Here is a 22,218-nt window from a genome sequence, read left to right as displayed (position 1 = left end):
TCAAAAAATCTCATAGAGCTGTTATTTTTTCGTGACTTTTTGAAGCCACTACAGAGTTTGATAAATTCTCAAAGACTGATATGGATCTAATTGAATCCACACAGCTGGAATCTGTAGTCCAACACAGCAGAATTCTCATTCTGCAACCCTTATTGTACTTAAAAAGGTTAATAGATGCACTAACTCCTAGTTTCATTTTTTTTCATTACAGGGAGGAGTCTGACATTGTTACTTGGCAAGATCTTTTACAAAATTATCGGCAGACCACAAGCTTCAGGGCTAGCAGCAGATACATATCCGGTCAAGGTTCTATACATTTCATATCCAGTCAAGGTTCTGTCCACTTCAAACCATCAAAAAAGAAAAGAAAATCTAATCTCCAGCAAGAGCAGCAAAAAGTAAGTAATAAAAGAATCAGATGCAAGTATGTACTCACTGTGTAGAGTTCGCTAGTTTTCTATCTTCCTAAATAATCTGAAGCTATCTAGTATATCTCACCCTAAACAAACCATGATATATATGACATTATTAGCATAAAAGTAGTCAGAGTAGCATGGTGCCAGCATTCTGTGTAGGCAAGGAAAGAAAAGCTTGACAACGCTTCCTTAAAACTCTAATAAAATAATGAATAGTTACAGTACAAGAGCAGGAGGAGTCATATCATAAACAATTTTATGCTGTCATTTTCTTTTATGTTACTGCTGTATGTTAGAATAGCATGTTGTTTGCTTTATTATTGAAACCCTATGCTTCAACAATTTACTTTTTCCAGATTTTAATGCATCGTTAGGTCGGTGTCACAGGGGTTGCTTTTTTGGTGTGTCCCCCCCATTTTTTTATGTGTATTTTTCGCTGCCTTTTTAACCTTTTTTATGCTGATGTTTCTTTAACATCTATAGTACATAGACAAACATTTTTTTCTGGATGTTTTTGGGATACATTTGGGGACTTTTAATGTTTTTTTATTATGCAGCATGTTCTATGTTTTTCTGGCATTCTTCCCATAGGTCTCTTAATGGTTGAAATACAGTAGAAAAACGCAGTTTATGGCACGCATGAAACTGTAAATTAATAGAAGGGTTTCGACCATTCTGTACCCGCATCCATTAGCCATAATGGAGAGCTTTTCTCGCTCTGTGGGACCAGACATGTCCAAATCAACTATAGCCACACACAGGACAATCTTCAGCTGTTTGCTGCGGAGCCTCACCAAGCCCCTGTTCAGAAAATGTATAATAAATTCAGCTCAGCAATCAAAAAGTTCATTCAATATATATTATTCATGACCACGCGGTACTGTTAAAGTGCTGTCATTTTTATTCAGTCCTCTGACTTTAAGGCCTCATGCACACGACAGTATTTTTTCACGGTCTGCAAAACGGGGTTCCGTTGGTCCGTGATCCGTGACTGTTTTTTCGTCCGTGGGTCTTCCTTGATTTTTGGAGGATCCACGGACATGAAAAAAATGTTGTTTTGGTGTCCACCTGGCCGTGCGGAGCCAAACGGATCCGTTCTGACTTACAATGCAAGTCAATGTGGACGGATCCGTTTGACGTTGACACAGTATGGTGCAATTGCAAACGGATCCGTTCCCCATTGACTTTCAATGTAAAGTCAGGAGTTAATATACCATAGGATCGGAGTTTTCTCCAATCCGATGGTATATTTTAACTTGAAGCGTCCCCATCACCATGGGAACGCCTCTATGTTAGAATATACCATCGGATTTGAGTTAGATCGTGAAACTCAGATCCGACAGTATATTCTAACACAGAGGCGTTCCCATAGTGATGGGGACGCTTCAAGTTAGAATATCCTACGAACTGTGTACATGACTGCCCCCTGCTGCCTGGCAGCACCCGATCTTTTACAGGGGACTGTGATCCGCACAATTAAAGACTCAGGTGCCGCACCTAAAGGATTAATTGTGCGTATCATAGCCCCCTGTAAGAGATCAGGTGCTGCCAGGCAGGAGGGGGCAGACCCCCTCCCTCCCCAATATTATATTCATTGGTGGCCAGTGTGGCCTCCCCTCTCACCCCCCAGTTAAAATCACGTTCCGAATCCCCCATCATTGGTGGCCAGTGCGGCCTCACATCTCCCCCCCTTGTTAAAATCACGTTCCGAATCCCCCATCATTGGTGACTAGTGCGGCCTCACATCTCCCCTCCCCCCCCCCAGTTAAAATCACGTTCCCCCATCATTGGTGGTAGTGGAGAGTTCCGATCAGAGTCCCAGTTTAATCGCTGGGGCTCCGATCGGTAACCATGGCAACCAGGATGCTACTGCAGTCCTGGTTGCCATGGTTACTTAGCAATTTTTAGAAGCATTATACTTACCTGCGAGCTGCGATGTCTGTGACCGGCCGGGCGCTCCTCCTACTGGTAAGTGAAAGGTCTGTGCGGCGCATTGCCTATAGCACAGACCTGTCACTTACCAGTAGGAGGAGCGCCCGGCCGGTCACAGACATCGCAGCTCGCAGGTAAGTATAATGCTTCTAAAAATTGCTAAGTAAATATGGCAACTAGGACTGCAGTAGCGTCCTGGTTGCCATGATTACCGATCGGAGCCCCAGCGATTAAACTGGGACTCCGATCGGAAATCTCCACTGCCACCAATGATGGGGGAACGTGATTTTAACTAGGTGGGGGGAGAGGTGAGGCCGCACTGGCCACCAATGATGGGGGATTCGGAACGTGATTTTAACTGGGGGGGGAGAGGGGAGGCCACACTGGCCACCAATGAATATAATATTGGGGAGGGAGGGGGTCTGCACCCTCCTGCCTGGCAGCACCTGATCTCTTAGAGGGGGCTATGATACGCCCAATTAACCCTTTAGGTGCGGCACCTGAGGGGTTAATTGTGCGGATCACAGCCCCCTGTAAAAGATCGGGTGCTGCCAAGCAGCAGGGGGCAGGAAGTGAAAACTCATATCTGAAAAGGCTTTTATGCAGACGGATCTGCGATCCGTCTGTGTGAAAGTTGCCAACGGCCACGGATCACGGACGCCAATCTTGTGTGCATCCGTGTTTTTTCTCACGGACCCATTGACTTGAATGGGTCCGTGAACCGTTGTCCGTCAAAAAAATAGGACAGGTCCTATTTTTTTGACGGACAGGAAACACGGATCACGGCCGCGGATGAACAACGGTGCATTTTCCGAGTTTTCAACAGACCCATTGAAAGTCAATGGGTCCGCAGAAAATCACGGAAAACGGAACAACGGCTACGGATGCACACAACAGTCGTGTGCATGAGGCCTAACTCATATTTAATAGTATAGCAGTTAGAGAATGCTGACTTTCCTGCTCCATCCGCGTGACATCAGGCATCAAACACATTATACAGGAGGCATTTCCTCCAAAAAGCTGCGCAAATAGGGCAGGAAAGTCAATGTTCTTTAAATTCTATACTATAGAAGTATGAATTTAAGTGAGAGGACTGAATAAAGATAACGGCACTTTAAAAGTACATTGTGGTCGTGAGTAATATATTGATGCTCACTTTTGATATAATGAATGAACTTTTTGATTGCTGAGCTGTGTTTATTATACACTGTGTGACCAGACATGTCCACACATTAAATGGACAGTTCACAAATTTCAGTGGAAATGGTGCAATCTCTTTTGCCTGCGGTGACTAGGGATGAGCAGAAACGTGGATGTTCAGGTTCGCTGGGTTCGGCCGAACTTCGGGTCAATGTTCTGGTTCGGGACCCGAATTTGACCTCAACGCGAACCCAAACTCCATTGAAGTCAATGGGGACCTGAACTTTGGTGCACTAAAATGGCTGTAAAATAGTCATAAGAAGGGCTAGAGGGCTGCAAAAGGAAGCAAAATGGGGGTAAGAGCAGGACAATTGCCATACAAACAAATGTGGATATGGAAATGACTTAAAATAACATAGACTAGAAAAAAATTCAAATATAATAATCTTGAACTAGGAGTAGGAGGTTGAGGAGGTGGTAGACGTTGCGGTGTAGGTGGAAGTGGCGGTGAAGGAGATAGCAAAGACTGTTTTTGTTTTTTAGTTTTTTTCCCTTTATTTATTTATTTATTAACTTTTTATAAATTTGAAAAGGCCAGAAATTATTGGAAAATGGAAAAGAGAACGCAAAGAGAAAGTGCGCTGGAGTATAACAATGGCTGGGTACGGCCGGTATACTTGTCTATTCAGCACAAGGTACGGACAAGTCGTGGGATCCATGCCTGGTTCATTTTAATGAACGTGAGTTTGTCCACTTTGGCTGTGGACAGGTGGCTGCGCTTGTCTGTGATCACCCCCCCTGCAGTGCTAAACACACGTTCGGATAATACACTGGCCGCAGGGAAGGCTAGCACCTCCAAGGCGTAAAGGGCAAGCTCAGGTCATGTGCCCAATTTGGAGACCCAGAAGTTGAAGGGGGCAGACCCATCAGTCAGTACGTGTAGGCGTGTGCGCACGTACTGGTCAACCATGTTGCTGAAATGCTGCCTCCTGCTAAGACATTCCGTATCAGCTGGTGGTACTGGTTGTTGTGGCGTGCTGACAAAGCTTTTCCACATTTCAGCCATGCTAACCCTCTCTTCTGAGGTGCTGGCAGTGCCCCAGCTGTGTTGGCGACTTCTTCCTCCTCCTCTGCCTTCACCTTGTGCTTCCACTGAGCCCCGCTGTCAGGTGGGAATGCCATCAGCAGCGCGTCTACCAGCGAGCGCTTGTACTTGCACATCTTCCGATGTAGCGGGGATCCAGCAGGGTGGCCACCCAGTAATCAGCACTGGTTAGAATGTGGGCAACTCGGCGGTCTTTGTGCAGGCAATGAAGCATGTAGTTGCTCATGTGTGTCAGGCTGCCCAGAGGCAATGACAAGCTGTCCTCTATGGGAGGTGTATCATCTGTGTCCTCTGTATCCCCCCAGCCATGCTCCAGTGATGTCCATGAGCTGCTTTGGATGCCACCCTGCTGTGAACACGGTTCCTCCTCCTCATCATCATCATCATCATCATCCTCCTCCTTATCCTCCAGAACTGTGTCCTGGCTGGACAGTTGTGCACCTGGCCTCTGTTGGTGCAGGAACCCACCCTCTCAGCCACTTTTGAATGACTGGCATGATAACCATGGAAATGATCCCTTTTCCTCTTCCAACAGTGCCACATCCTCTTCCATCATCACCCGAAGCGTTTTTTCAAGGAGACATAGTAGTGGGATAGTAATGCTGAGGATGGCGTCATCAGCACTGGCCATGTTGGTGGAGTACTCGAAACAGCTCAAAACGGCACACACATCCCGCATGGAGGCCCACTCGTCGGTGGTGAAGTGGTGCTGTCCCGCAGAGCGACTCACCCTTGCGTGCTGCAGCTGGGTACGTCGCATATGAGGCGGTGAGCGGGAAGTCCGAAGTTACTCTGGTTAGCAGCAGCAGGGTGAGAACGCTGAAAGAGCGCACAGACGGCCCACACTTTATGCAGAAGCTCTGACATATCGGGGTAATTTTTCAGGAACCTCTGCACAACCAAATTCAGCACATGCGCCAGGCAAGGGATGTGCGTCAAACCGGCTTGGCCCAGTGCTGCTACGAGATTTCGCCCGTTATCGCACACACAACCAGACCGGGCTTGAGGCTCAGTGGCACCAACCACTCATCGGTCCGTTGTTCCATGCCCGTCCACAGCTCCTGCGGTGTGGGGTTTGTCTTCCAAACAGATGAGTTTCAAAACAGCCTGCTGTCGTTTACCCCTGGCTGTGCTGAAGTTGGTGGTACAGGAGTTACGCTGACCAGATGAGGAGGTGGTAGAAGCGGAGTAGGAGGAGGAGGCAACAGGAGGCAAAGAGAAACATCCTGCAATCCTCAGAGGCGGAAGGACATGTGCCAAACTTCTATCCGCCTCAGGCCCAGCCGCCACTGCATTTACCCAATGTGCTGTTAGGGAAATATAACGTCCCTGCCTGTGCTTACTGGTCCACATATCAGTGGTTATGTGGACCTTGCAATAGATGCAATAGATGGCGTTGCGCAGTGCAAACCTGATTTTGTCCGCTACTTGATTGTGCAGGGCAGGGATGGCTTGCCTGGAAAAGTAGTGCTGGCTGGGAACCACGTACTGTGGGACAGCCTTCGCCATAAGGTTTTTAAAAGTCTCCGTCTCCACCAGACGGAATGACAGCATTTCAAAGGCCAGGAATTTTCGAAATGCTGGCATTCAGGGCCAGGGGTCGCTGGTGGGTAGGGAGGTACTTCCTCTTTCTCTCCAGTGTTTGGGAGATGGACAGTTGAACACTTCCATGGGACAGTGTGGAGATGCTTGGTGACGATGGTGGAGGTGGTGGTGTTGTTGCCACAATCTCTGTTTGCTGGGTGGCAGGTGCCACTGTCACTCCAGAGGGGGAGGAAGAGGCTGAGACCGCAGCAGAAGAGGGAGCAGGAGGAGCCTGAGATCTTTCATGGTTTTTGAGGTGTGTACTCCACTACAGCTCGTGCTTTGCATTTAGATGCCTGGTCATGCAGGTGGTGCTCAGGTTTAGAACATGTATGCCTTGCTTCAGGCTCCGATTGCACAGCGTGCCTTGTCGTCAGCACATTGTTTGAAGAACTGCAACGTCAGGGAACTCCTTGGAGATGACTTTGGTGTGCTCAGTCCCTGGGTGCGGTGGGCAGTAGCAGGCATACAGGCTAGGGGACGGCCACTCTGCTTTTGCACCCTGCTCTCGCTTTTGCTGTGTGGCTGGCGCTGAGTGACCACCACCTCTTCCCCCGAACACCACATGTCACTCGCATGACCTTGATTCCTTGTGGGGTCTAGGACCTCACCATCCTCCACATCATCTTCCACCGAATGTTCACCCCTGCCCTCCTTGCCGGTCTGCACACTGCAGAAAGCCGCAGCAGTTGGCAACTATGTTTCGTCATCAGAGACGTGCTGCGGTGGTCCTCCAATATCCACATCATCCTGAAAGATAAGTGGTGGGGCATCAGTGCACTCAATCACTTCCACTTCTGGGGCAGGGCTAGGTGGATGGCTCACGGACACCCCTCCAGCAGAGTCATCAAAAAGCATAAGAGACTACTGCATGACTTGGGACTCAGACTGCTTGGCGGATTTGCAAGGGGGGGGGGGGAGGTAAAAGACAGATGCCCATGGGCTGCAGATGCCAACTCTGCTCTTTCAGGAGGGGACTGGGTGGGAGACAATGTGAAGGAATTGGAGGCACTGTCAGCCACCCAATCTACTACCGCCTCTACTTGTTCTGGCCTCACCATTCGTACACCGGTATTCGGGCCTAAAATAACGCTGAATGTTCTGTCGCCTATGTGCACCTGAGGAAGGTGTTTCATTTGGGTGTGTATCTGGCACAGAACGACCATGTCCTCTCTTTGCAACAGGAGCTCCACCAACACCAGCAGCACCACGACCAGGGCCACGTCCCTTATTTGACGCTCTCCTCATTCTTTGAGGTCACCCACTGAACTAAAAGATGGATTAACTATATAAATTTCCCTGTCTCGTTTGCAGTGCAGGTGTACCTCACACCAAAAATGGGTATATGTCACCCACCGAACTAACAGACAAAATAACTATATTAATTTCTCTGTCATATATGCAGTGCAGGTGTATCTCACACCAAAAATGGGTATATGTTACCCACTCATCTAAAGACGGATTAACTATATTAATTTCCCTGTCACGGATGCAGTGCAGTTGTACCTCACACAAAAAATGGGTATATGTCACTAGCTGTTATGGCTTCTAAGTGCCCACAGCTTAAAAACTTGTTGATTGGCTGCCTTTCAACAAGCTTTATTAAATGCCCATGGAAACGAGCAGTATATAATTTTATGGAAAAATGAATCAAGCCAGCAAAGGAGGCAATATGGACAATCACAATACATTTGTAAGTGCCTTGTATTAACTTTCTCTACATGATAAATGCCATTTGCTGAAGTGAGACAACCTCTTAAAGGCTCAATGACAGGGTTCTAGCAGTTGGGCACCTTGTAATCAGCTTAAACTGGTTTATCAGGCTCCTGATATTGAGGACCTATCTGATTGGTGAGCGTGTGTCATCCCGCTCCCACACTCCCGCTCCCACACTTAACAGCTCCATTCAGAGCGTACTGGCCGTGCTTGGTTACTGCAGCCCATTTCCCATCTAAGTGAATGGGAGCTGAGCAGCAGTAACTGATCATGGCCACTATCACTGTCCCAATCATCAACTTGTGTGTAAAGGTCCTAAACATAAAAGGATTTCCAAAGTGGACTATGAGTTTAAATGAATCATTCCAATTAGACTTTTGTTAGTCAGATGACACACAGTTGGACTATCATCAGAGCTGGGCAGTGGAAGGACGTTCACCTTTTTATCATTTGACTTCCCTAATGTTATGTTGACCTTCTGTCACATATCATTCTGCTGAAAAGGTAATTTGACCTCTTACCTCCTTAGTGACCATGCACATTTTTTCAAAATTGCATTCCAAGAGCTATAACTTTTTAGTTTTTTCATCAATATACCTTTATGAGGCCTTATTTTTTGCAGGACAAGTTATAGTTTTTAATGCACCATTAATTTTGGGTACATATAATCATTGATTAACACCAGCTATCTGTCTTAACCTCTTGGGGACATATGACGTACTGGTACGTCATGATGTCCTGGAACTTAAGGACACATGACGTACCAGTATGTCATGTGTAGTTCCGATCACCGCCGTGCGGTGATTGGCACAGGGTGCCTGCTGAAATCAATCAGCAGGCACCCTGGGACAATGCGCAGGGGGTCCCGTGACCCCCCGTATCAGCGATCGCTGCAAACCGCAGGTCAATTCAGACCTGCGGTTTGCGGCGTTTACGGGTGGTTGCGGCGGTGATCGGAGGTGGCATCAGGTCCCAGTGCTGCTGTAATGGGGCCCCGATAGCATGGAAGGCAGCGCAATGCCTTCCTTAGGCATCGGCGCTGCATTCAGGTGAAGAGCCTGTGAGATCCAGCCCCCTGGATCTCACAAGCAGGAAGCTGTATGAGTAATACACACAGTATTACTCAAACAGCCAATGCATTCCAATACAGAAGTATTTGAATGCATTGTAAAGGGGATCAGACCCCCAAAAGTTGAAGTCCCAAAGTGGGACAAAAAAATAAAGTGAAAAAAAAGGTGAAACAATTTATTTCCCCCCAAAAAAATTACGTTTCAAGTAAAAAACAAAACAAAAACGTCATTTCCCTCAAATAAAGTAAAAAATAAAATTGGTAAAAAATAGATAAAAAAATATTAGGTATCGCCGCGTCCGTATCTACCGGCTCTATAAACATATCACATGACCTAACCCCTCAGATGAACACCGTAAAAAATTAAAAATAAAAACTGTGCTAAATAAACCATTTTTTTGTCATCTTAGAACACTAAAAGTGCAACAGCAAGCGATCAAAAAGGCGTATGCCCACCAAAATAGTACCAATCTAACCGTCACCTCATCCCGCAAAAAATGAGACTCTAACTAAGACAATCACCCAAAAAATAAAAAAAACTATGGCTCAGAATATGGAGACACTAAAACATCATGTTTTTTGTTTTAAAAAAGCTGTTATTGTGTATACATATTAGGTATAGCCGCGTCCGTAATAACCTGCTCTATAAAAATATCACATGATCTAACCCCGCAGGTGAACACCGTAAAAAAATTAAAATAAAAACAGTGTAAAAAAAGCTATTTTGTCACCTTACATCACAAAAAGTGTAATAGCAAGCGATCAAAAAGTCATATGCACCCCAAAATAGTTCCAATCAAACCGTCATCTCATCCCGCAAAAAATGAGACCCTACCTAAGATAATCGCCCAAAAACTGAAAAAACTATGGCTATCAGACTATGGAGACACTAAAACATGATTTTTTTTGTTTAAAAAATAATATTATTGTGTAAAACTTACATACCGGTAAATAAAAAAAAGTATACATATTAAATATCGCCGCATCCATAATAAACTTCTCTATAAAAATATCACATGACCTAACCCCATAGGTGAACACTGTAAAAAAATAAAAATAAAAACGGTGTTAAAAAAGTCATTTTTTGTCACCTTACTTCACAAAAAGTGTAATAGCAAGCGATCAAAAAAATCATACGCACCCCAAAATAGTGCCAATCAAACCATCATCCCATCACGCAAAAATCATACCCTACCCAAGATAATCGCCCAAAAACTGAAAAAAATATGACTCTCAGACTATGATTTTTTTTGTTTCGAAAATGAAATCATTGTGTAAAACTTACATAAATAAAAAAATTGTATACATATTAGGTATTGCCGCATCTGTGGCAACCTGCTCTATAAAAATACCAAATGATCTAACCTGTCAGATGAATGTTGTAAATAGCAAAAAATAAAAACGATGTCAAAACAGCTATTTCTTGATACCTTGCCTCACAAAAAGAGTAATATAGAGCAACCAAAAATCATATGTACCCTAAAATAGTAACAACAAAACTGCCACCCTATCCCGTAGTTTCTAAAATGGGGTCACTTTTTTGGAGTTTCTACTCTAGGCGTGCATCAGGGGGGCTTCAAATGGGACATGGTGTCAAAAAATCAGTCCAGCAAAATCTGCCTTCCAAAAACCGTATGGCATTCCTTTCCTTCTGCGCCCTGCAGTGTGCCCGTACAGCAGTTTACGACCACATATGGGGTGTTTCTGTAAACTACAGAATCAGGGCCATAAATATTGAGTTTTGTTTGGCTGTTAACCCTTGCTTTGTAACTGGAAAAAATAGATTCAAATTGAAAATCTGCCAAAAAAGTGAAATTTTGAAATTTTAATCTCTATTTTACGTTAATTTTTGTGGAACACCTAATGGGGTTAACAAAGTTAGTAAAATCAGTTTTGAATACCTTGAGGGTGTAGTTTCTAGAATGGGGTCATTTTTGGGTGGTTTCTATTATGTAAGCCTCACAAACTGACTTCAGACCTGAACTGATTCTTAAAAAGTCGATTTTCTTTTAAACTTCTAAGACTTGTAACATCCCCAAAAAATAAAATGTCTTTCGCAAAATGATCCAAACATGAAGTAGACATATGGGGAATGTAAAGTAAGAACTATTTTTGTAGGTATTACTATGTATTATGGAAGTAGAGAAATTGAAACTTGGAAATTTGCTAAGTTTTCCAAATTTTTGGTAAATTTGGTATTTTTTTATAAATAAAAATGATTTTTTTTTTACTCCATTTTACCAGTGTCATGAAGTACAATATGTGATGAAAAAAACTATCTCAGAATGGCCTGGATAAGTCAAAGAGTTTTAAAGTTATCACCACATAAAGTGACACTGGTCAGATTTGCAAAAAATTGCCCGATCCCTAAGGGTTTAAACCCCCTTTGTTTACTTCAGTAAAAAGTCGTATTGGTGGTCACTAAGGGGTTAATGCACCTTGATGTAGATGAACATCATGGAATGACTTTTCAGAAGGCACCATGGCATATATATGTAACCCTGTGAAGTTACACCGGCTGCGTTATCTGAAATGCCCAGTAGATGGACTCAGTATGCTGTTAATAAGACATTGAGCATTGATCACATGACTGGCTGAAATGAGTCACATGGTTAGTGACATCATCGCAGGTCCTAAAACGACGCGGGCTGCACAGCTCTAAAGAGGAAGGTCCTGGAAAAGTTTCTAGAAGCTACGATTTGCTCAGCCAGAGAGAGGACATGGACCGCTGGCAAAGACAAGCACTGAGTCCAGACGTCTGGTGAATCCAGTGAAAGGAGATTGCTGCGGACTGGCCTGGTAGATGGTGTTGTGAGGGTAAGTCAAACCTCTCCCTGTATCACCACAGGGCACCTGTCTCCTCACCACAATAAAGACTCTGAGGTCCAGTGACGGACATTACACAGCTCAGGCTGCTTCAGTGACCCTGCGGAGCAAGACTTATAAGGGCCCCAACTCTCCTATGTGCACCAACGGCCATTAGGGCGAAGATAGGGGGTGGGACGCAGGTGTGCTGATGGGTGGGTGAGGAAGAATCCACATTACCCTGTTATTTGTGTTACGCTATTGTATTTTCCTATGTTTGTTGGTTCATTTTGTTACGCATTATATAAAGTTAATTCCAGTTAGGCTGTGTCAGTCTCATTTGCACCAAGTATGTTCCCAGTGGAGCCTCACATCCCTACCCCGGATGCTCCACTGGGTGGAGGCACTGCCGCAGACATGTACCCCAACTCCCAGATAGCGGAGGCTCAGGATCCGCCTGTCAGGCATAGTGAGTTAACTAGGGTTAGGGACCCCATAGACACTAGGGGGCGCCACCAAAACCCCGTTACATATGGAGGCACTGCTGAGATCAATTGGGGTACAACCAGTGAGAATAGATTAAATCCTCAGGCCACTCCCTCCTTTGCAAAAGAGTGGGCCCAGCAAAGAAATGTACCATTGCAGCAAGCTGTGATGTTATGCAGAGTCCCATCCTGCTGTGAGATGAATCACGTCATCTTGTGTATAGAACTTCGATTGGGAATAGAAATGGCGACCGTCAGGGATATCCTGCAGGATTCTGAAGGCCAAACTTACATGTTAATATATTGTCATACGGACTTGGGAGACCATGAGATGCCTACCAACATTCATTTATATGGAGCCCCGGATGAAGGATGCTCTTTAGTGTACGCTCTACTTGAGAAGAAAGAAAGGGTCTCGCTGCAACAACCCTTTAAATTAGAACAGAGAGATTATGTCACAGAAAATTATTCTAAGCTCCTGACTCCCATCTCCGGAAAGGCCGGAGCCATTCCTAAACAAGCTGCCCATCCTCCTAGAGAACGGAGGATGATTACTCCTAAAGCAGAATTTCATCCATCTACAGCATTACTGAAACCAGACAACCCTGAAGTCCGCACCCCGCCTACAGGAGGTAGTGATGTATCGGACATACTCCAGAAACTCTCAGAAGCCATAGTGACGGCAAACCACACCCATAGTTACCGCAAACTAAAGGTGTTTTCTGGGAATCAGCCTGTTCCTTCAGGAGAAGAGCCTTTTGAGGTCTGGAAGGATAATGCTATGCAGTTGTTGGAGGAATGGTCTTGTACGGATACCATAAAGAAACAGCGGTTGGTGGAGAGTCTTCGGTTTCCCGCTACAGACATGATAAGACTGTACAAGGGAGTAAATGGGCAAGCTACTGTGCACGACTATCTACAAGTTTTGCAGGATGCTTATGGGAAATCAGAAGATTTGGATGATCTGCTGGTTAAGTTCCTAGCCACTAAGCAGAAGGAGCATGAAAAAGCCACTGACTATATCAACCGGTTACAGCTATCGCTTGGAAAGTTATTCCATAAAGGAGCAGTTCCTGCCTCTGAGTTGGATGCTCGGCTATCTAAGCAAATTCAGAGAGGTGGCTTAATCAATAATCCAATTATGATTCTGCTGAGAGCCAAGTTGGATGATAAAGTCCTGCCTTATTCCACCTTAATAAATACAGCCAGGAGATTGGAAGACCAGATGTGTCCACCCCTACAGAAGGAGAAAGAGGATACAGAACTGTCAGCTCTTAGGAAGAAGGTGGCTGAATTGGAGTTCTTATGCAAGTCACCACCAGAGAGAGCAGATCCTCCCCCTGGAAGTGGGGGGCAACACAGGAAGACTCAGAAAAAACTGTTTCCTGAGGATTCACCCCGTCGAGGGGATTGCTTTAAATGTGGAAAGTCAGGGCATTTTCAGCGGGAGTGCCCTGCGAACTCCATGGAGGTGGATGTGGAGGTGCTGGCAACCGAGCTTGAGGAGACTCAAATGACCAGGTCTTACAAGCGAAGGAAGACCAGGCCTACATATGGGTTATCTGTAGGAGCCAAGATTGGGCCTAAATCTTTGATACACGTGCAAGTAGAAGGAATTCAGGCTTCAGCATTGCTAGATACAGGTTCTCAAGTCACCATTATCTACCAAGACTTCTATGAACGTCATTTGAAACACATTCCTATGGAACCTGCAGGAGAGTTTCAGCTATGGGGCGTTGGTTCTCAAGCTCAACCTGTGGAGGGATGCATAAAAGTGACCATAACTATTCCCCAGTTAAACACTGGGATAATATGTCCTATGGAGCTGGAAGCTTTAATATGCCCTGCAGCCAGGAAAGTGTGTGCCCCAATAATATTGGGCACTAATGCAAAGATGGTACAGGATGTATTCAAGGCCTATCTGACAGAAGTGGGAGATGTCTCCTTAGACCGACTGATGGAGGTCAGCCCTGTCCTAGGGAAAGAGTGTAGACGACTAGCCCTTGAAACAAAACCAGGGTTGTGCCACTATTCAGGAACAGAACCTGCATTTGTGAAGCCTGGTGAGACCAAAACCTTACGAGCCATAGCCTCAATGCACCATGAAATGTTGGGGGGAACTGGACAATACCTTATTGAGTCTCTGCCTGAAGAGGATCAGAAGAAAGGGTGAACTCTCATACCTGAGGTAAAAGATTGGCGGAAAAGGTGGTGTCGGAGCTTTCCTGTGATGGTACAGAATTTAACCCCCACGGAAATCCGGATTGATCGTCATCAGAAGATTGGTGTGATACACCTTTTGGATCAAGTTTCGTCCATCATGTCTGTGAGTGCAGAACAGAAGGATCATGTGAAAGCACCTTTAGATTTTGATCTAGAAGATTCTCCTCTACCACAGGAGTGGAAAGACAGCCTTCGTTCAAAACTGGTCACCCGAGAGGGAGTGTTTTCCAGAGCAGAGATGGACGTGAGGTGTTCTAAGAGTGCCACCCATACTATAAGACTTGCTGATTCTACTCCTTTCAGAGAAAGGTCAAGAAGAATACCCCCTCGAGATGTGGAAGATGTCCGGGACATACTCCAGCAGATGGAAGGAGCAGGCATCATCACAGAGTCTCGGAGCCCCTATGCCTCACCTATTGTGGTAGTGAGAAAAAAGAAGGGTTCAGTTCGGCTATGTGTGGACTACCGTACTTTGAACAAGAGGACTGTGCCAGATCAGTACACTTTGCCCCGGATAGAGGATCTTCTGAACGCCCTATCTGGCAGCCAGTGGTTCAGTGTGCTTGACTTGAGGTCTGGATATTATCAGGTACCCATGAAGAAGGAGGATCAGGAAAAGACAGCTTTCATCTGCCCTTTGGGGTTTTTTCCAGTTTACCAGAATGCCACAGGGAGTCACAGGAGCTCCTGCTACTTTTCAGAGGCTGATGGAGAAAACTGTGGGGGATATGAATCCCAAAGAGTGTCTAGTGTATCTAGATGACCTAATTGTTTTCGGGAAGACACCAGAGGAGCATGAACAAAGATTGCTAAAGGTGTTGGATCGACTTCAAGCTGAAGGCCTGAAGCTATCAGTGGACAAATGCCGATTTGCCCAGAACTCTGTCACTTATGTGGGGCATATAGTCTCCGCTGAAGGAGTAGCCACAGATCCTGCTAAAATTGAAGCAGTGTTGAATTGGCCAAGACCAGATAACATCAGTGAGTTGCGGTCCTTTCTCGGATTCTGTGGTTACTACCGAAGGTTTGTGAAAGACTACTCAAAGATTGCTCGAGAGTTACATGACCTACTGAAGATTACCTCTGACCTAACGGGTGCTAAGGCACCATCTCCTAAAGACCCCTTTGGAGAGAAATGGACTTCAGGATGTGAAGATGCCTTTCTGACATTGAAGAAGAGACTTACAGAAGCTCCTGTCTTAGCCTATGCAGACCCTGAGAAACCATATATCCTCCATGTGGATGCCAGTATGGAAGGTCTAGGGGGTGTACTGCACCAAAGTTATCCAGAAGGATTGAGGCCGGTGGCTTACATAAGTAGAAGCCTTACAGGTGCAGAGAAGAACTATCCAGTCCATAAATTGGAATTTCTGGCACTCAAGTGGGCCATCGTGGATAAGCTACATGACTATTTGTATGGAGCAACATTCGAAGTAAGGACTGACAACAATCCACTTACCTACATTCAGACTACAGCTAAGCTGGATGCCACAGGACATAGGTGGTTGGCTGCCTTATCAAGCTACAGTTTCAGCCTGAAGTACAAGCCTGGGCCCAAGAATGTCAGTGCAGATGCCCTGTCCCGCAGACCTAGACTCCCTCCTCACCAAGAAGAAGAGGAGTGGGAAGAGATCCCTGGGCCGGGGGTAGGAGCCTTTTGTCAGATGTATGTGGTGGCCGAGAGTCAAGAAGAGTTTGCCGAGCTAAGGGGGATAGACTCCATTAGCCACTCTCCAGAAGCCGTGCCTGAGGTGTTCCATGCTCCAGTCATGCTTCAACAGTGGTCCAGTATAACCACAGAAGACAAAAAGAAGGCTCAAGCGCAGGACTGGTATATTGGGATAGTTATCAGAGCAATAAAGACTAAGAATCCTAAATTGCTGACTTCTCTACCTGTGAGTCAAAGAGAATTATACCGAAGGGAATGGAGCCGACTACATCTTGAAGATGGAGTACTCTATAGGGTCGTGAAGTATCATGATCACCCTGACAGAAAACAATTGGTACTACCCCACAGATACCGTGGCATGGTCCTGAGAGCTCTCCACGATCAACATGGGCATCTCGGGGTGGACAAGACCTATGGCCTAGTACAAGATCGGTTCTATTGGCCTCGCATGAGGGAACATGTCGAGCAACATGTAAAGACATGCAGGAGGTGTATCCAGAGGAAGACCCTGCCTGTGAGAGCTGCCCCTATGGGTCATCTGAAAAGTACGGGACCCATGGATCTTGTGTGCATGGACTATCTCGGCATTGAGAGCGATACAGCGGGAATTGGAAATGTGCTGGTGGTAACGGACCATTTCACCAGATATGCTCAAGCCTTCCCCACTAAAGATCAAAAAGCTGTGACTGTAGCCAAAGTCCTTTGGCAGAAGTATTTTATTCACTATGGACTACCCAATCGGATACACTCTGATCAAGGTAGAGACTTTGAGAGTAAGTTGATCAAGGAGCTGTTGGACATGTTGTAGGTGCAGAAGTCCAGAACCACACCTTATCATCCGGAGGGTGATGCACAGCCAGAACGGTTCAATAGGACCCTCCTAGATATGCTAGGGACTCTCAAGCAAGTCGAGAAGCGGTCTTGGAGTAAACATGTGGAAGCCATGGTCCACGCATACAACTGTACAAGGCATGAATCTACAGGGTTCTCACCCTATTTCCTAATGTTCGGAAGAGAAGCTCGATTACCGATAGATGTCCGTTTGGGAGTGTCTCCTGATGGAACAGATTCAACTTCACACTTTCAATATGTGAGGAACCTCAAACAAAACCTTCATCGGGCCTATGAGTTGGCCACCCAAGCGGCAGCAAAAATGGAAGAACGGAACAAAAGAAGGTATGATTCTAAGGTGAGATATCGGGAGATTCAAGCAGGGGATAAAGTTCTCCTCCGGAATCTAGGTGTGCCTGGAAAACACAAACTGGCTGACAGATGGAAAGATACCCTGTTTGAGGTTGTGTCCAAACTGGAAGGACTGCCAGTGTACAACATTAGGGGCCCGGAGGGCCGAATAAAGGCTTGGCATAGAAACCATCTGCTTCCAGTTGTGTATGCTGATGAAGAGGAAGAGAGTAGTGAAGAACTGGAGGAAAACCCAGCAGAGAGTCCTGGAAATGGGGCAGAGGAGACCCCGGGAACTCCCAGTGCAGAGGATCAGTGGTGGTCATCACCCGCAGAAGAAACACAGCAATTGCCTCCTTTAACTCCGGTGGTTCCACAAAGTCCCGGAACCTCTCCTGGGTCACAAAGTCCTCCAAGGTTGAATCCAGAAAGTCCATGTTTTGTGCCTGGAACTTCCCTTAGAGACTCTACTTCGAGGGCAGGAGTCGAAGTCCCACAGTTGATGTCCCAAGATCCTCTCCCACAGCGAGAACTGAGACACAGTACCAGAGTGCGGCAACCCCCTAGGGCCCTAGTTTATGATAATATAGGAGAGCCCAGTTATGCCCCGCTGACACAAGCAGCATCTAAAATGGCCACTTTCCTACATGCACTAGCTGAAGTGGTAAATGTTAGTGATTCTTTACCCTAAATAACTAGTTAGCTAGGATATTACTGTGCTAACTGTACTGTATGTATGCTAAACATTTTTCTGTTGAATTTTTGTTAAGCCCCCTGGCTCGGACTTGCCAGTGGAAGGCAAGTATTTTTCAAGGGGGAGCATGTAACCCTGTGAAGTTACACCGGCTGCGTTATCTGAAATGCCCAGTAGATGGACTCAGTATGCTGTTAATAAGACATTGAGCATTGATCACATGACTGGCTGAAATGAGTCACATGGTTAGTGACATCATCGCAGGTGCTAAAACGACGCGGGCTGCACAGCTCTAAAGAGGAAGGTCCTGGAAAAGTTTCTGGAAGCTACGATTTGCTCAGCCAGAGAGAGGACATGGGTCTGGCATTGAGAGACTGCAGCACAGAGATAGAACCTGGCGGAGAGAACTTACTTCACCCAAGATCACACCTGCTGAGAGGGGGACCGCTGGCAAAGACAAGCACTGAGTCCAGACGTCTGGTGAATCCAGTGAAAGGAGATTGCTGCTGACTGGCCTGGTAGATGCTGTTGTGAGGGTAAGTCAAACCTCTCCCTGTATCACCACAGGGCACCTGTCTCCTCACCACAATAAAGACTCTGAGGTCCAGTGACGGACATTACACAGCTCAGGCTGCTTCAGTGACCCTGCGGAGCAAGACTTATAAGGGCCCCAACTCTCCTATGTGCACCAACGGCCATTAGGGCGAAGATAGGGGGTGGGACGCAGGTGTGCTGATGGGTGGGTGAGGAAGAATCCACATTACCCTGTTATTTGTGTTACGCTATTGTATTTTCCTATGTATGTTGGTTCATTTTGTTGCGCATTATATAAAGTTAATTCCAGTTAGGCTGTGTCAGTCTCATTTGCACCAAGTATGTTCCCAGTGGAGCCTCACATCCCTACCCCGGATGTTCCACTGGGTGGAGGCACTGCCGCAGACATGTACCCCAACTCCCAGATAGCGGAGGCTCAGGATCCGCCTGTCAGGCATAGTGAGTTAACTAGGGTTAGGGACCCCATAGACACTAGGGGGCGCCACCAAAACCCTGTTACATATACATGGTCACAGAAGATGGAGCCCCATGGAGCCTGCTCCCACTGTGAAGCTTGGATCAGAGAAACTCTGACCCCAACCATTAAATCCCTTATCCCATGATTGATGTAAAAAATTAAAATCAGACATCATATAGTAGATGACATCTCTTTCTGACAAGATCTGGAGACAGTTGAAGGATAAAAACTGAAAATGTGCGAGCCGGGCAAAGAAATAAGAAAAAGAACAAACAGCAGATTTTATTGAATGACTCAGTGACTATACAATTTTTTTGATTACATGCAATTACAAAAGTATTAAGATGCTGGTTTGAAAACTGTAGAATATTTTTCATAGGACAACCGCTTTAAATGTTATTGTTACATCTATCAACATAAGCATAGCCTAATACATTGCATGTCAGTGTTACACAGAATGGCAATAAAGCCTTATAATACTAAATATTGGATTTGCAACGTCCCCTTTAACTTTACAAAACATATTTTGTTGTTAAATGAGATCAATTAGATTTTAAAATGAAGCTACTTTAGAATATTGATCTTTCACAAGATGGTGACGTGTCTTGAATGTATGGCTTTCTCTAATGCACACAGCTGTTTCCTGTATTAAGTGCAACTAATTTCACACGGGCGAGTATTCCGCGCGGATGCGATGCGTGAGGTGAACGCATTGCACCCGCACTGAATACCGACCCATTCATTTCTATGGGGCTGTTCACATGAGCGGTGATTTTCACGCATCACTGTGCGTTGCGTGAAAATCGCAGCATGCTCTATATCAGCGTTTTTTCACGCAACACAGGCCCCATAGAAGTGAATGGGGTTGCGTGAAAATCGCAAGCATCCGCAAGCAAGTGCGGATGCGGTGCGATTTTCACGCATGGTTGCTAGGTGACAGTCTATTCACTGTATTATTTCCCTTATAACATGGTTATAAGGGAAAATAATAGCATTCTGTATTCAGAATGCATAGTACAATAGCGCTGGAGGGGTTAAAAAATAAATAAAAATTAACTTACCTTCTCCTCTTGTTCGCATAGTTCCCGGTCTCTTCTTACTTCTTTAATGATGAACTACCGGCTAGGACCTGTGGTGATGTCAGATCACATGCTCCAATCACATGGTCCATCACCACGGTGATGGACCATGTGATTGGAGCATGTGATCTGACGTCACCAAAGGTCCTTTAGCCCACAGCTCATCATTAAAGAAGTAAAGAAGAGACCGGGAACTACGCAAACAAGAGGAGAAGGTAAGTTAATTTTTTTTATTTTTTTTAACCCTCAATTGATCACCTACTAAGCATTCTGTATTCAGAATGCTATTATTTCCCTTATAACCATGTTATAAGGGGAAATAATAAAATCTACAGAACAACCGATCCCAAGCCTGAACTTCTGTGAAGAAGTTCGGGTTTGGGTACCAAACATGCGTGATTTTTCTCACGCGAGTGCAAAACGCATTACAATGTTTTGCACTCGCGCGGAAAAATTGCGGGTGTTCCCGCAACGCACCCGCACATTTTCCCACAACGCCCGTGTGAAAGAGGCCATAGGCTGCCCGTATTAGACAAGAGCTCCTGTCCTTGGTTCAGCCTCTATGAGGTTCAATCTCAGACTGCCAATTCCCTGGAAAAAAATGACAGCATGCACACTGAAGACCTGTAAACCTGGCAATACTGTGTATGAATGACAGAACATAGCCGACAGATGAATAAAACCTCTGTCTCTTTGCGATACCTTTATTTGGCATGTGATGGAGCATGCTGCAGTTTCTATCTGGTAGATTCTCATGGAATCCATGAGAGGTACAGTACTATAGGTGCCTTATTAAAGCGTTGCACCTAGGGTTGTTGCGGGTATCGAAATTTCGATACCCAATCGATACTTTTGTCCCGGTATCGATACGATACCGGGATTTCCGTTTTTTCGATACTGGGCTGCGCTTCTGCGCAGTCTAGTATCTCTGAACATGAGCGCGCTGCTATCGGCGCGCTCATGTTCTCTCTCAGCAGCACGGGGAGAAGGAAGCTGTCCTCCCTCCCCCTGTGCTGCTGCCGCTGCCACCAATGAGAAGAGAGGGGCGGAGGAGGGGCGGCAATGAGAAGAGAGGGGCGGAGGAGGGGCGGCAATGAGAAGAGAGGGGGGTGGAGGAGGGGCGGCAATGAGAAGAGAGGGGCGGAGGAGGGGCGGGCGCACTGCGCCACCAATGATAGGATTACTATCGGAGCGATGGGAGGAGACATCAGCTTCACTAGTGGGCGTTCCTTTTCCCTGCGCTGCGATTGGACAGCGCTACAGCCAGGGAGAAGGAACGCCCACTAGTGAAGCTGATGTCTCCTCCCATCGCTCCGATAGTAATCAGCAGCATGTGGAGCAGGAGAGGAGACAGTAATGGGGCACTGCGGGCGAACGGAGCGGCGCCCAGGACTAAATGGTGAGTGCTGAGACATCGCTGGGCGCCGCTCTGTGTGGCCTAATAGTGAAAGTCTGGACTCATATACAGTAGTCAGTCTTTAACACATACAGGAGGCGGGTGCCGGCAGCAGAATCGCATTGCCGGCACCCTGCCCCTGACAGGGAGCTGCGATCAGCGGCAGTTAACTGCCGCTGATCTGCTAGTACCCGCCTCCTGTATAAAGGGGTAAAATCATTGGTGGTGCAGTGTGCCCCCCCCCCCCCTCAATCCCCCCATCCCATTAAAATCATTGGTGGCACAGTGCGCCGGCCCCTCTCAACCCTCCAGTATTAAAATCATTGGTGGCAGTGGCCACAGGGACCTCTCCACTCCCCCTCATTGGTGGTGCAGTGGCAGCTTCTGATCGGAGCCCCAGCTGTGTAAGCCTGGGGCTCCGATCGGTTACCATGGCAGCCAGGACGCTACAGAAGCCCTGGTTGCCATGGTAACATCCCTGATGCTGTGTGCACAAAGCACAGAGCAGCAGGGACAGTGTGGAGTCCTATTCACCCTGATAGAGATCTATCAGGGTGAATAGGACAAGGGATGAAAGATCCCAGGTTCTAGCCCCTAAGGGGGGAAATAGTTATTAAATAAAAAGTGAAAAAAAAAAAACACTAAAATATGAAGTATAAATCACCCCCCTTTTCCCAATTTCACATATAAAATATATAAATAAACATATTA

The 22,218-nt window shown here is 46.1% G+C and overlaps 1 protein-coding gene across 1 annotated transcript in view; it reads left to right on the top strand.

Moving 5' to 3' along the window:
* Positions 1 to 219: 219 nt before the first annotated feature.
* LOC120978777 (dimethylaniline monooxygenase [N-oxide-forming] 3-like) overlaps positions 220 to 22,218 on the top strand; it is a 78,385-nt gene continuing 56,386 nt past the window's right edge. The window contains exon 1 of the mRNA XM_040407116.1: positions 220 to 398. The gene's annotated coding sequence lies outside the window, so the exon portion shown is untranslated. The remainder of the gene's footprint in view (positions 399 to 22,218) is intronic.

Source organism: Bufo bufo, chromosome 9 (assembly GCF_905171765.1).
Source record: "Bufo bufo chromosome 9, aBufBuf1.1, whole genome shotgun sequence".
In the NCBI taxonomy this organism is placed as follows: domain Eukaryota; kingdom Metazoa; phylum Chordata; class Amphibia; order Anura; family Bufonidae; genus Bufo; species Bufo bufo.
This window is presented reverse-complemented; position numbering and strand designations above follow the sequence as displayed.